General features: G+C 41.5%; 2 long non-coding RNA genes across 2 annotated transcripts; both read right to left on the reverse strand.

The window, feature by feature from the left end:
* Positions 1-767: 767 nt before the first annotated feature.
* On the reverse strand, positions 768-7,568 carry LOC145553132 (uncharacterized). The gene is made up of 2 exons (XR_014089364.1): positions 6,873-7,568; positions 768-965 (listed from the first exon to the last, which is right to left on the reverse strand). It is a non-coding gene; the product is annotated as an uncharacterized LOC145553132 (long non-coding RNA).
* A 271-nt stretch (positions 7,569-7,839) lies between these two features.
* Positions 7,840-8,245, reverse strand: LOC145553086 (uncharacterized). Its single transcript, XR_014089275.1, has 3 exons — positions 8,115-8,245; positions 7,982-8,043; positions 7,840-7,908 (listed from the first exon to the last, which is right to left on the reverse strand). It is a non-coding gene; the product is annotated as an uncharacterized LOC145553086 (long non-coding RNA).
* Between the last annotated feature and the right edge of the window lie 8,049 nt (positions 8,246-16,294).

Below are 16,294 nucleotides of genomic sequence, written 5' to 3' on the forward strand. Positions count from 1 at the left end.
TGTAAGAAAATACTCATTTGCCTATTTACATATTGTCTCATGTGGATTTTTGTTTTCAAACTCAAAATTGGATTTGTACACAAACTGAAGATGATATTTCCCATAGGCAGAGTTTTACTTCGTCTTAATGGTTTGTGGCACGTATTTGTCGTTCCCTAAGCTCGTGTTTTGCATCAGCAGAGCAAAATGTTACACTTTGAATGTCTAAGTAATTAACTGATGAATAATTTGGTGATGCAACCACTAATATCTGTTATTATAATGATCAAATGCAAAGCGCTGTACAATTGCCATGCATATTAATTAGTGTGCAGACAGTGAAACAATGACAAATACATATAGACGTTCCCTGGCTCTGCTACATTTCTTAGCTAGAGTTTGGAAGAAGTAACAGTTGTAGTTTAAAATACTAAGTTTACCATTTTATAACAGAAATCAGCTTCTCCCGTTATAGTGATTAAAATACCAGTTTCACACTAGTCTTTACAGCTTTACTATTTTTTAAATCGCTCCCTTTACATTTTTTTCCACCAAGTCTTTCATTTTCTTCTCAGTTCTTTTGCCTGCTTCCTGTCGACCTTTTTGTCAACCTGTGAGGTCTTCGTTCTGTGGCAACCTGGGGGGTGGATTTTCTTTATTTTTAATTATGAACCCAAGATATAAACTCTTACAGGTTATAATGACCAACAACGCCACCTGGAATAATTCCAGGAAAATGTAATGAAAGGACGCAAGTACGTTCTGCTGGAAAATGAGACAAGATTCAGGAAGTTCTACAAAGTTTATTCGTCTTTATAATCTCTTTTTAAAATAATGATCTGAAATTGAATGGTTAAAACAGTGAATGCAGTTAACAAGATTTATCATAAAACGTCTAAATTGCAAAGGAAACTGAGGCTTACCAGTGGGGAAGTAGTGAGGGAAAGGGGCAACATCCAGTGCAGAAAAAGGGAATCACCTAGACACTACAAAAACACAGCAAAGAAAGAAAAGGTGCTCCAACAAAACACGCAAGACAGACACCGCCACCAGGGTCACCACCGCCACCAGAAGCCTCAGTCCTTAAAAGAAAGACAAAAAAATGAAACAATACAAGTAAAACAGTGGTACAATGGCGCTACAATGTTGCAGTTCATTCCTTCGATAGCGCCATCACTGCTCCCAGAAGCAGGGCAAGTTCAAGTTGGTCTTTTTAAAACAATTTGGAGTTAGGCAAAACAGCAGCGAGCATCAATCCAGGTGCAATGCCGAAGAGTCATCAGGTGGCTAAAAAAATATAGCAAATTAATTCAACTGCTACAACAAAATTTATAACTTGCAGCAGCCGTTTACCTGTGACCTGATAAATGCCCAATAATCAGATCCTCAGTACCACCTAGATGCAGTGCAACTGTAATAAAAAAGTATGTGAAGGTTTTGTTTACATGAAACAGGTGTTACTAGCCACGCTAAGCTCTTACTTCCTATCAGCAGAATGAATGGACAGATCGACCCCGATATTAAAGGTGCAGCGAAGGAGGCTAAGCAGACAGACCAGTTGACATTAATAGCCATTCCTAAGCTGGCAAATGATAAAACAGCCACGCTTACCCAGAACGGCGCAAACAAAGGAGCAACTTCAATTGACGTCACGACGCAAGCACCTCATGTCAGGTGAACGCTTGCTTATATGCAGCAGCTGAAATTACTCTTAAAGTGGCAGCGTACCATTATGCTGCTACAGTCTACCCCCCCAACTGCGTCGACGCCCCGACGACGACCTCTAAAATACTAGCACCAAGGTCTAATACTACAGAACGGCATTGCAATGTGAATCAGGAGAGTTTGCAGCCCATGCGCTAATGCCATTGGTCTTGGAGATGGTGAGATTGGAATGTTGACCTGCGTTGAGCGTGTAGTTCTCCTCGCCACCCTCGGAAGGCCCTGATCGTTACTTGAGCTGGCAACACTAGAGTTTGAGATGCAGATGTTGAGGAGCTTCATGATGGGATACCCGAGGACAGAGGAACAGTGTCATTTCTGACCATTTGTGGGTCGGTGGGCAAAGAAAGTGATGGCTGGTGGACATTTACCTCCAAAAACAAATCAGGATCAGTTTCATCCTCAGAGGATGAATCAGTCATTAGTGGCTCCCATGAGGTGATGCTGGACATCACTGCAAACCACTGGTTCAGTAGAGACCGATGGACCCTTTAATTTTGTTCAATTCATCTTAGGAGCAACAGTGTAAACTGCTCCAGTGTCACCCAACACTTTCAGGACCTTGTACACTTTGGAACACCACAGATCCTGAATTTTGTGTCTTCCCTGGTGACTGGTGTTTCGAAGTAGAACAAGTTGGCCTCATGCAGAGGTGAATCTGAACATGCTGGTCATTATTTCTCTTTCTCCTATCCGCAGCAGTCTTCAGCTTCTCCCTGGCTTCCTCAAAAGCCAGTTTCAGGCGCGTCTGATGCTCTGCAACCCACTTTTCAACACTGCCAGCACTTGGTTCTGATACATGGCCGAGCAGAAAATCTAAAGGAAGCCTAGGTTGTTGGCCAAACATCAGAAAGAAGGGACTTTCTCCAGTGCTCTGATGTGGTGTGGTGTTATAACAAAAGACAACTTGTGGCAAATAAGCAGTCCATGCCCTTTTGCTGGTGGTAGGAAGGGTACGCAACAGGTTATGAAGCGTACGATTAAACCTTTCACATTGTCCATTTCCAGCAGGGTGGTACGGTGTGGTCCTGGACTTCTTGATGCCATAAAATTGACAGAGCTGCTGGATGAGGGAACTTTCAAAATTACGCCCCTGATCCGAATGAACACGGGCTGGCACACCAAATTTTGAAAACCACTCCGTCACCAGGACATGGGCCACAGTAGAGGCACGTTGGTCTCTGGTTGGTATGGCTAGGGTGTACTTGCTAAAAACATCAGTTAAGATGAGCACATTCTCTCGGCCATCTTGAGAAGGCTCTAGGACTGTGAAATCCATGGCAAGGATCTCATTGGGCCGTGATGCTAGCAAATGGCTCATATATGTCCGTGCAGTAGGCAGGGTATCTTTTGCCACTTGGCACCGCTCGCATGACCTGCACCAATCAACAACATCAGAGGACATTTTTGGCCAGTAACATCTTGTCCTCAGAAGTGAGAGAGTCCTGTCCACACCTTGATGTCCATGATCTTGGTGCGCCCGAGTCAGGACCTCCTCCTTCAAGGCTGTGGGCAGCAACAACTGTAGCATCTCCTCAGCACCATCAGGGCGAAAGGTCTTGCGGTGGAGGACACCATCCTTCTCCACCAAACGATCCCACTGCCTCAGGAATGCCAACAGAGGCAACGGCAAGTCCCTTCGCTCTGTGCGGTCAGGTTGTTTCTCGCGAGCCCAGAAGCTCCAAAGTTCCTGCAAGACTGGGTCAGCATGTTGTAATACTTGCATATCCTTTGTGGTGCGTTCAGGAAGGACGGTGATGGCAGCTTGAGTAGCATCCTGTCTCTCCATCATCAGTTGCAGAGATTCAGGCAAACTGCTCCCTGGAACGAGAGCACCAACCTGTTCTCCAGTAGATGGATGTTTTCTGGAAAGGGCATCTGCATTCCTGTTCGCACGCCCGGACCGGTACTGGATCTTAAAGTCAAAGGAGGCAAGTTGTGCAGCCCATCTGTGCTCAGTGGCACCCAGCTTGGCAGTACTGAGATAACTGAGGGGATTGTTGTCAGTGAATACAAGGCATTTATGGCCCAACAAGTATTCTCTGAATTTCTCAGTCATTGCCCATTTAAGGGCTAGAAATTCAAGTTTCATGGAGCTGTAGTTATCCATATTGCGTTCAGTCGGCCTTAATCCTCGGCTGGCATAGGCGATAGGACGCACCCCCCCATCCTGTTGTTGGGAGAGGACAGCCCCCAGACCACCATGGCTCGCATCCACTTCTAGAATAAAAGGCAGAGAAAAGTCAGCGTAGGCCAACACAGGTGAGGTAGTCAGCCTTCTCTTCAGTTCCTCAAAGCTCTGTTGGTGTTCTGCAGTCCAGCCCTCAGTGATGTCCTGTCTTGGCCGCTTCTTTGCTCTTGGACCGCTTAGCTGTCCCACTAGTTGGTGAAGGGGCGCAGCCAACTTAGCAAAGCCTGCAACGAACCGTCGATAGTAACTGGCGAACCCAAGGAAGGACCTTAGCTCGGTGGATGTGGTGGGGCGCTGCCAGTTAACCACTGCCTCAATTTTAGATGGATCAGTTGCAACGCCTTTATTAGAAATGACATGGCCCAGGTATTTAACTTCTGGCTGAAGAAAGGAGCACTTTGTCAGCTTTGCCTTGAGACCCTCTTTCTTCAGGCGTCCAAGCACCATCCCCAAACGCTCCAAATGCTGTTCCACAGTAGAAGAAAACACAACTATGTCATCAAGATACAGAAGCAATGACTGATTCTGTTTGTCAGAGAAAATGCGCTGCATAAGTCTCTGAAACGTACTGGGCGCATTACAAAGGCCAAAGGGCATTCTATTCCACTCAAATAGACCAAATGGCGTGCAGAATGCCGTTTTATGACGATCGGCCTCTGTAACAGGTACTTGGTTGTAACCACTTGCCAGGTCCAATGTAGAGAACCAAAAGTCGCCTGTAAGTGCATCTAAAGACTCCTCGATGCGTGGTAATGGAAAGGCGTCTTTACGGGTTTTACTGTTAAGCTGCCGATAGTCCACACACATTCTCAGGCTCCCATCCTTCTTTTTGACCAACACAATGGGTGATGCATATGGGCTGCAGCTCTCTCTGATCACATTAGCACTAAGTAGCTGATTGATGTGATTCTTTACCGCTTCATAGTCTGATGGTGGTATACGCCTGTAACGCTGCTTTACAGGAGTCTCATCAATAAGGGGTATGTCATGACTAATTATATTTGTACACCCCAAGTCACCATCATTTTCTGCAAAGACAGATGAATAATCCCTAAGAAGGGTCCTCACCTGACCCTGATGTGTACTGGGCAGTTGGGAAAGGTCAATGGCCTCAATTTGGTCCTGCACAGAGACTACAACCTGAGAGGACACCTTAGCTGTATATGAGGGCTCTTCTGTAACACCAGCAGGCAGACTGATAACATTAACATGCTGCAGAGTACCAATTACAGTACGTGGGTAAAGCAATATGTCTGTAGAGCCCACATTAACAACTGGTATGTAGGCTGTGCCTCGCACCACACGGACAAGAGCAGGAGAGGCAAGCAAACCCCCAGGCAAACCTGACTCAGGAGGCTCAAATAGTGCAGCCTGTGACAGCTGATCAGTGCATGTAGCAGCCACTAGCTTCATAACCCCACCTGGAACTCTACATACTGCACGACCCCGCACTTTTACCTTCCCCACACAGTCTGATAAGTCCTGCAAACTTGCCTGATGGCACTTTTGCAATGCAGGCCAGATTTCATGTGGGGCTTGTGGGACGTTGTCCCGAGTGAACAACCCTGCACCGTGCTGCACAAAAAGCTCATGATAGCATTTTTGGATTACATTCATGCCCAAAACACCTGGTGTAGGAGGTACTTTGCCAGGGGGATCTTTTACAATTAAAACACCGCAGTTTGGGATATCTTTGCCGCAAAGTTCAACACTAAGCTCTATGTAGCCAAGGTAGGGGATATTTAGCCCATTTGCTGCCTTAAGCTGCAACCAGTGACAAGGGCGTAAACCATCAGGGCCCCCAGACTTAAAATGATCCTTAAAGAAACTTTCTGTAAGGGTTGACACCATGGAACCAGTGTCAATTAGACAGGGCACCCTAACACCTCCCAAACACACATCTAAATGAGGACACGATGCAACAAGCTCTGGTGTTTCCCTACCCTTACATGGTGCTGTGACTGAGCCAATAGTGACCCCACCCGAACTGCGGCTCAACAATTCAGTGGGAACTAGTTTTCCGAGACCGCAGAGCCATGAGGCAAGGAACTAGAGGGCTGTCGAGAGCCATGAGAGTGAAAACGTGAAGGGACACGTACACCGTCACATTCCCTGGCATAATGACCTGGCTGTTGGCACCGTCTACAGACTATAGGGGCATTACGAGGGGGACGACTTTGTTGGTGGGTTTGACCAAGAGAGGCAACGCTCTGAGTAAGTTTATTTAATTGCTCTTGTTGTCGTGCCAACATATCATGCAGTGCCCTCAATTCTGACCCCTGATCCCTTGGACTAATCTGAGCAGTGCTCTGGACAGCATACTGAAATCCAAGTGATGGAACTGAAAGACTCCGGGCCCTACTATCGCCAGATGAGCCCTCCCGTTCCCACCTAATAGCTTCAGCCCTGACATCAAGTAAAGTAGCTGCAGGCTTCTCCCGTACAAACTGTTTCAATGCACGCCGCAGTGGACCATCTAGAACATGCTCCACAAACTGATCCCTCAACAATACATCAGCATTAACCATGTTAGTGGGTGCAGAGGCTTTAACCTTCTCCATTAATCCCATTAGTGCAAGTGAAAATTCTTGAAGAGTTTCATCTTCCTGCTGCTTTCTAGAAAAGAAAGCCTCTTGCAACGAGACATAGGAATCAGTACAACCATATACCTCTTTTAGCACTCTAATAATGCAAGCTGGATCAGTCCGTTCAGCACTAGAGCGGTATCTGAGCTCCTCTCGCGCCTCACCCTCCAAGTGATCATACAAATAAAAAGCCTGATCAACTGGTGATAAGTGACGTGCCCTCATACAGACCTCAGCCTCCTCCAACCATTCATTTAACCCTATACCGGATCTTCCCCTGAACATCGGACATTTCCTGTCACGAGGCACAAACACCAACCTCTCTGACACAAGGGGACCTGAGGCGGGCAAAGCACTCTGAGATGTGCTTGAAGTAGAAGGGGCAGTAGAAGTACCTGGGGCAGAGAGTGACTGTTCCTGACGCAGTCGTTCGTTGTCTGCTTTCAATCGGGCAATCAAGTCCCGCATTTCTTGGATCTCCTCCTCCATAATCTGGATCCTTTACTAGATGGGCTCACTGCTGTTTTGCCTGTACACACAACACAATTCTCCTCCAAAGCAAACAAAACACAAGACCACTACACATACAGAAAAACAAAAAAAACTAAGGAATCAAGTCTCCTTTTACACAGCAATAATCCTGCCAACAACGCCAATTTGTGGCAACCTGGGGGGTGGATTTTCTTTATTTTTAATTATGAACCCAAGATATAAACTCTTACAGGTTATAATGACCAACAACGCCACCTGGAATAATTCCAGGAAAATGTAATGAAAGGACGCAAGTACGTTCTGCTGGAAAATGAGACAAGATTCAGGAAGTTCTACAAAGTTTATTCGTCTTTATAATCTCTTTTTAAAATAATGATCTGAAATTGAATGGTTAAAACAGTGAATGCAGTTAACAAGATTTATCATAAAACGTCTAAATTGCAAAGGAAACTGAGGCTTACCAGTGGGGAAGTAGTGAGGGAAAGGGGCAACATCCAGTGCAGAAAAAGGGAATCACCTAGACACTACAAAAACACAGCAAAGAAAGAAAAGGTGCTCCAACAAAACACGCAAGACGAGACACCGCCACCAGGGGTCACCACCGAAGCCTCAGTCCTAAAAGAAGACAAAAAATGAAACAATACAAGTAAAACAGTGGTACATGGCGCTACAATGTTGCAGTTCATGCCTTCGATAGCGCCATCACTGCTCCCAGAAGCAGGGCAAATTCAAGTTGGGTCTTTTAAAACAATTTGGAGTTAGGCAAAACAGCAGCGAGCATCAATCCAGGTGCAATGCCGAAGAGTCATCAGGTGGCTAAAAAAATATAGCAAATTAATTCAACTGCTACAACAAATTTATAACTTGCAGCAGCCGTTTACCTGTGACCTGATAAATGCCCAATAATCAGATCCTCAGTACCACCTAGATGCAGTGCAACTGAAATAAAAAACAGTATGTGAAGGTTTTGTTTACATGAAACAGGTGTTACTTAGCCACGCTAAGCTCTTACCTTCCTATCAGCAGAAATGAATGGACAGATCGACCCCGATATTAAAGGTGCAGCGAAGGAGGCTAAGCAGACAGACCAGTTGACATTAATAGCCATTCCTAAAGCTGGCAAATGATAAAACAGCCACGCTTACCCAGAACGGCGCAAACAAAGGGAGCAACTTCAATTTGACGTCACGACGCAAGCAGCCTCATGTCAGGTGAACGCTTGCTTATATGCAGCAGCTGAAATTACTCTTAAAGTGGCAGCGTACCATTTATGCTGCTACAGTCCTATACAACTGTGTCTGCTGAAATCGGTCATAATCTTCTTTGGTTTCTTGAACCAAGAAATGAATGTGAATGAATCTATATGTTTTATTTCACAAATGAATATTGAAATACCCACCCTAGTTGTGCTTGTTCTGAGCAGAGTGCTGATGAGTCAACAGAAAGTGGAGATTGTCACATCTAAAACGTGTATGTGACTTCATTTACTTTGTGTCACAAGAATGGACAACATTGAGCTGGTGTTGCTGCTAGTCGTCATCGTGCAAGTTACTGAATTATGGCAGCAGATGGAAGATAGAGGGCAGCATGCTGGACGAAGAAGAGTACATACTGCCAGGTGAAATACAACAAAAAAGTATGAAAGACTGTCCAGAAGTACAATGTTGAAGAGGCCAGGGTAAGATGACATGAATGGTAAGCCGAGGTGCCCTCTCCTAAGGTCAATGAAATAATAGTAGCTTACTTCAAGTCGGCCAGGCCAGGTCCCAGGTTTGAACCCAGGACAGGAAAGGAGTATAAGGGGCCGGATCCTGCAGTACAAAAAGGCTTACATGTCTGTGTTTATGTGTGTTTTGATTTACAGAATTGTTTACCTTCTGTACATTTGTTCTCTTTTGCTTTTATGCTGTTTATCTCTTATGGGGCCATAGAAGTAGAGCAATAAACAATCTGCCTGTGTGTGCATCTATGGGTTGCTGACTCTGCTTCCTCAGGACTCTTTGAAAAAACATCTTGGACTTTTGTTCTGTGTGTATGTGCCTCTGTGCAGCACACATTGCTTTGGTCATTTGAGAATAACTGTTGAAAGAAACTCTGAGACAACTACTTTAATTTTAACTTCTGGAACATCAGATGGAGACATACGCACACACACGCACACACAAAATGTCAAACAAATCCTGGTTGTGCCTGACTTACGAATCTCTTCATTAGTGAAAATCCAAAAGAGAAATCAAGGGTTCTGATTGGATTGCTGAATATTTTATTGGAATCCCCTCACCATGCAACAGGCATGAACCTCTAATTAAAGCTGTAAATCAAAATGCAATTTCTATGAACCTTTCTGTCCTTTCCCCTGAGCTCTGCACTTCTGTTCTCTCTGTTTCACTCACGCCTTCTCTCAAAGAGCTTCCTTCCAAAATGCAATTATTTGGCAAGTGTAGTTCCTCACAATGAACAGAACTTATCCCAACTTTTTAAATCAATAATTAATTAGTAATCATAAAATTGTTCTCATTCTTTGTAAGACTTTTTTTTTACTTATTTACTGTATATTTTCTGCCAAAGAAAGTCAAAATGATACTGCATACCAAAAGTATTGCTTGAATTCTACTTAAAGTTCTAGAATTCTAGGTAAGAATTCTGAATCATAAGTAGTTATCTTTAAGAGGTGCAACAATTCTCACATTAGAAGTTATTTAGCTATTATAATTGCCTAAGGCTAGGTGGGCTTTATATTTCAGCAGTGCTGGACAAATATTGCTTCAAATATTCATTTTAAGGCAGTCTTGCAGAGAGTAGTGGGCATTGCTCCTTTACATGTGACATATTTTTAATAATTCCTTTGCTGGCTTTTTATGCCTTGTTGGTGTCCCAGGATTTTTCAATACCTCAAAATCAGTAACAGATGAATGCATACTGCAAGATCTGTGTTGTAATTTGGGAACCAGCCATAGAAATTTACCTAAAATTTGCCTCATCGTTACAGCACGCATTTTTTTTAACCCTTACAGATTTCTGAAATATTTTGGTGAAACTTGACTTAGATGCAATGTTTGTATTTCTGAGCAAATACTCAAAAGGAACTAGACCCCATGGGAGAAAGACTCCCATAGATCTAAGAGCATATTTCTAAATCCACAAATAACACAACACAAGAAAAAAAACTAAGAACCTAGAAACAAAGGAATTAACCAAAATGGCAACATGTTTATTTCGATATTCTACAGAGAAATTATCTGTATGTAGCCAGAAATGTTGATGATTTTTCCTAACTACATCAAATACTATAGCAAAAGATATATTCTATCACATTATGCATACAGTGCAAACAGGTCATCGTGATTTTTCTTCCCTTTACATGTGCAAATATGTGTATACGTATGCATACCGGCGAAGGACTGTACTTGTGAAAAAGAACAAAAGGTTGTTTGTCCTGATCATTTAGAGGAGCAAGCAATAGTGTTCTGCACACAGTCAAAAATCTCTATTACAGTCACGTCAGGCCATTTTAATATAGTAAATGATTTTGTGTTACTAATGATTGGTGTTTTTCTACTGTGACAAACGTTGTTTGGTAATGAGCTCTGAAGCTTCTGCATTGTTCAATGGTTTGTTTATCTAATCAGCATTGCACTGCAGCATTGAGAGGAACTCTCAGTGCTGCATCATGTTTAACTGACAAAACCAGCTTGGTGCTCATGTTTAATCCTCAAATGCTCTTGCTAATTACACAGCATAGCAAAAAAAATAATAATAATAAGAGCATGAAAATCTTACTAAGGTTTATTCCCTTTTAAATTAGCTTACATTTCCTGTCTTTTCCTTTTGCTTTTTTCTATTTTCCTCTCTAGAAACCCACTTTCTCTTTTGTTTCTCTCCTCTTTTATTTCAACCGCTCCCTGGAAATTGATAGTGACATTTGTTTCAAGTTCAAATAAGCCCTGCGATGGGACTGGCAACTTGTCCAGACAAAGTTTGCTAAATAAATTAAAACATCCTGAATTCATAGCTTTGGCAGTGTTCAAGCAAATAGCATAAACTTTCACAGGTTTTATTCTTTGAGGTAAATTATGATTTATCAGCATTTCCCCCCTTCAAATCTTTCACATGGCTTTACAACTAAAAAGGGTCATTTGTGTCTCTTCAAAATTTTATACCATTGACTCTAGTTTAAAGGGATTTTTTTTAATACTCTGCATTGCGATTGGATTTCTACTTTTATTGTTCTTATTCCCAAGTGGGGAAACCCTTCAGATTTTTATATTTTATAGCACACTAGCTGAATAACTTTTTTCCATCCACTATAAATCCCCTACAGTGTCTAATAACATATTAGATCTTGAGGCCTCAGGAGCATATTTCTAGGATAGAGCTTTACGCTGAGAGCGAGAAAAAAACATATAAGGCATGAATGTCTGAAATGCTTAAAGACAGTTGAAGGTACAGACTGAGGCTTGCCAAATATGGAAAGTGTGTGCCTGTAGTCAAATTTGTCTATGTTATAAATAGCGCAGACAAAGAGAAGTCGTGTTTCTGTAGTTGCTTGTAGATTCCTTTTAAAATGTAACTTTCAGGTTCTTCCCTGGTGATGCACAGATCCGTATAATTGACCAGTTTAAAATAAGCTTGTGTCATCAGCGTTTCCTCAAGATTATTCTCACACTGGCATTTTTAAAGGTGACTAGATCCTAATTAATACACTTCACTACCCATTAGCATATATGAGATGGCAATAAATTCTATTAGAGAACTTTTTAATGACTTTGCAAAAAGATCAGTGCTTGTGCCAAATTATTAATTTTTTTTTACTTCTCAGGCTTGGATAATGTGTGTTATTGTATATTATTTTAAAGCAAGCTATAAAAGAAGTTTCCAAGGGACACAGGTTGAGCACAGGATGAGTTTCCAATAAGAAATCTGATATCTCCCTATTATTAGGAGATATCAGATCATAGGTCAGTAAGCATCCTCACTCATTAATGTAAGTATTTACTTACCCTATACTCTTACTCACTTTCCCTTCAGCTTTTGTGTGTGTCTTTTCGTGTGTGCGTGTCCTCTGGGCTGGTTGACAGTGAAGTGAACTGATAAGCAGGGTAGAGCCTATTAGCCCATTTGGCCTGTAGGCTGAATGTCACTGCAGTTTTTGTGATTCCAGTCACAAACCACATCTACAGTTACCCTGTGCGCCGGTGAGATGTGGGGTGAAATCCCATCATGTGTCTTTTTGTTAGTTCATTAACCTCAATCTGTGCAGCTCAACCTTCTTTCTTATTATTGTCTGTTGTCGTCTTGTCCTTTCTGCTCTCGCCGTGTGTTTGTGTTCAACTCTAATAGATTGCCAACAGGACTTTTGTCATCTGGCGGGGAAATGAAGCATTCAGTCCCTTAATATGCATTTTAAGACCAGCTGTGGGAAGATTATTATTGTTCTTATATCTGTACCTACTTTTTTGATCTCATTTCCTGCCTTTGCATAAAACCCCCAGCAGTCAAAGCTGCTGTATTTGTCGCTAACAAAATAGGGATTTTTATTGCTTCTATTACTTATATACCTTCAAAAAACATCAGTTCAGTCTTGAGTTTTATTCCGATTTAATCTATTTGATTTAAGTGTGGGCATTATGACTTGGGTAGCAGGAGCAACTGTGATGTTTTAACATTGAATTTAAATACTATAATTTGTTTTGGCAACATGCAGACTGAGTGGAATTTAATCTGTTAAATGGCAAATGTACTTTAGCAAGTCAGAAAAATGCCCAACCTGATTCAAATCTGTTCAGAAATGTTATTCTCTGTTGTAGGAAATTGCGATAAAGTCATGATGACTTTACTGTAAAAAGCGTCATCGCTCAAGACATTTGCCATATTGCCAATTGCCAATTTAAATCAGCTTTTCATTTAAATTTTCTTAAATCACATCGGTTTAGGTCTGTGCACATGAAGGATTTTTATCTAAGAAATAGCTGGCAGCTGCTAAAAAGACAAATTAAATTCATTGCATTGCATACATATTTGTTTTGTAAGTCTGAATAAAATAAACAAGTTAACAAGTTAACTGGGCAGGTTTTGTGTTGAAAACATCCAGCAAGGATAACTGAGCCAATCTTTCTATTTAATAAGTTAATTCTCTAATAAATGATTTGAGCTGTTAGATTTCATGCAAAAGTGCTTTAATTATTTGTTTTCTCGTTATGTTGTTTCATAATCACATGGAATGCAGCCGGGATGTTGCAAACGGTTAGTCGGTATTGTAGTCAGTAAAACAACAACAGAAAAGACGAATACCCCCAAAAAGAAGTAAAACCGAGGAATCTGTCACACTAAATTGCCTCCTGTGTCTGCTTCATAATCAGCTGGATCATAACTGCTGTGATGATGATGGTTCCTTTGTAATTACTCTGCTTACTCAAGGCACACCTCCTCTGATTCATTGTATCAGCCGGGGAGCTGGCACAAAGACTCTCATTCTGCCAATGATTAACCGTGGAGTCCAGAGATATGAGCTTATCAAGACTGCACCTGTCCACCAAACACTGAGCATTTCAATGAGTGTTTATGTTTGGCAAAATTCAAGTCATGTTACTCACAAAACAGCACAAACCAAAACTGGTGGAAATCGTAAATCCACGATGGGATATTTTGTTAACGCGGAACATTGAGAACAATAAGGTTACAGCATCTACAGTGAACGCAGGACTGCACCGCTTCAACACCAAAAATATTTTTTATTCCAACTGGTATTAATCATCTATGTGCTAACATCTTCAAGTAATTTTAGTCAAACAAAAATAAAAGTAAAAAATAATAGATACTTTTTCTTTGGGGGCTGCACAGTGGCACATTTGGTAGAGCTGTTGCCTTGCAGCAAGAAGTTTCTGGGTTCGATTCCCAGCCCCGGTCTCTCTGCATGGAGTTTGCATGTTCTCCCTGTGCATGCGTGGGTTCTCTCCAGGTATTCTGGTTTCCTTCCACAGTCCAAAAACATGACTGTCAGGTTAATTGGCCTCTCCAAATTGCCCCTAGGTGTGATTGTTTGTGTGTGTGTGCATGGTTGTTTGTCCTGTGTGTCTCTGTGTTGCCCTGCGACAGACTGGCAACCTGTCCAGGGTGACCCCGACTCTCGCCCGGCACGCCAGCTGGAGATGGGCACCAGCAACCCTCCCGACCCCACTGAGGGACAAGGGTGTAAGAAAATGGATGGATGGATTTTCTTTGGTCTATTTGATATTGTTTGCCATAACTCCTGCATTCAAATACAGGTGCAGAGTGAGAACAGCGTCCTGCTGGTGATAGCTTCCCTTTGTTTTGGGAACCAGTTTACTTTTTTAATACTTAACATACACCTTAAGTCACTGAGTAAAACAATGAATTTGTTTTGGCTTGAGGTCTCAGTGAAATGACTGTTGCTGATGAGAAGGATCTCCCTGTTTCTTTCTTGGACTGGTTGACGACACAACCCAATCTCTGTTCTCTTTGGATTTTGTTGTCTGTGCTTTTCTGTGTTTAATTTGGTGATTTTTCTACTTCACTACTTTATTCTGGGTGTTATTCTTTTCAACATATTTTTTTTATGCGTGATTCATGAGATCATAAGCTAGCTTTTCTTAGATATTTCCTGTGAAGCACTCTTATGTAGTTTTTGTCTGTGACGTGCAGTAAAAAGCTGATTTATAATAGCATCTCTTTAGCTCAATTGTAGGTCAACTACAAATCAGCAGGACAATTAGATCAATGCTGCCTACAATTAACTAAAGATGGCTAAAACTAGTGCATAGCGAGTATTTTCCATAACAGGCGTTCAGGACAGTGATGCACTGTCCTGAACGCATCACTGTCCTGAACCATTGCATATGTGGGTTAGCAAACCTCAGCCCAGGATAATCCAAATTTATACTTTAAATAAGGAAACATGACTACTGAATCAGTCTCTCTTTGACCTTTCACTCCAACTGAATTTGTTTGTTTTTTTAACCTTAGCAAAAAATAAGAAATCAGTCAATCTAATCTGTTTTTTTTTTTATTCCAGGAGTAGTTTTTGAACGTCTTTGCAGCATTACCAGTGATTTTGAATGAAACCCACACAGGTTCTCAACGTGTCAAAAAATGTTAACTTCAATGTAACATATAACAGAACAATAAAGCAGAAATGCAACTTTTTTGTGTCTTTAAGTGGCGTCAAAGTTGGTTCAAGATGAGTGCAAAAGTATGGGAATCTGGTGTACATAATTATGGGATGATGAAAAGATAAAACACGTGTAAACATATCATAAGACGGGGGTTAAAGCTAAGTAGAGGTGCAAGGACAGATGAGATCATTAGTGTCAAATAAAATGCAGACTATCTGAAAACAATACGTTCATATGCAAGCTGAAGATCACTGACCCATGCTGATTTCTTCACTGTGATCCTTAATCATGCAATGCAATGGAAGTATAAACCATGTGAGGTAGAGAACATGCCTCTCACCGCTGATCAGACTAAAAATAACCCAACTGGGAGAACAGGGGTTGAAATCTCAGGAGGACTCATTAGTTTCCTTCTCATTCAGTGTGGTGAGAGACATTAAGAAAAAACTAAAAGATTAAAAAACAACAAACACTGTGGGATTTGACATTCTATTCTTTTGAGTGACTCCAGAGAATTGTGAAGAAGAATTTGTTTGTTTTAATAGAAAAAAAAAGTGAAAATATTTTCAAACTGTAAAAAAGCTTAAAGCAATATTGTAAATTGTATTCCCAGTTTTATTGCGAAATGGATGTACTCTCTGCACGATACACACTATTGCATGTAATTTGTGTAATCATGAAATATTTTAAACATCAAATAAAATGTACTTATGAAATACAAATACCCGGGCATATTTAGCTTGTTTTATCTCTGCAATAATCATGCGAAGACCGTTACAGATATCTCATCAGATTGTATTTGAAATTCATTCAATTTAAGGAAACAGCTAATAAATAAAAATCTAATGATAAAACACAAATATCAGTGTTGCGTCAGGTAATAACTGTCTTAATAGATATAAAGTCTTTCATCCTCTAGGCATGCTGTGGTTTTTCTTGACAATGACGCAATTAGAAACGTGATAATCGATCAACGTTGAGTCTATTGGTGCCGTTTTAAAGCTGTTTCTTCAGCTCCATGAGTTGTGACTTCTGATGAGCATTTGTCGTACTCTAATGGACGAAACTCAACTGCTTGATGGGAACCAGTTCTGCGCCTTGACTCTAATTACTATTTAAAAGAAACTCTCTGGCTGACCTGCTGTAGAACACCAGACTCTGCTGATGCCTCTGTTTTGTCTTTGGAGTGAGAC

Source organism: Poecilia reticulata, chromosome 10, assembly GCF_904066995.2.
Source record: "Poecilia reticulata chromosome 10, P_reticulata-male-v2, whole genome shotgun sequence".
NCBI lineage: Eukaryota > Metazoa > Chordata > Actinopteri > Cyprinodontiformes > Poeciliidae > Poecilia > Poecilia reticulata.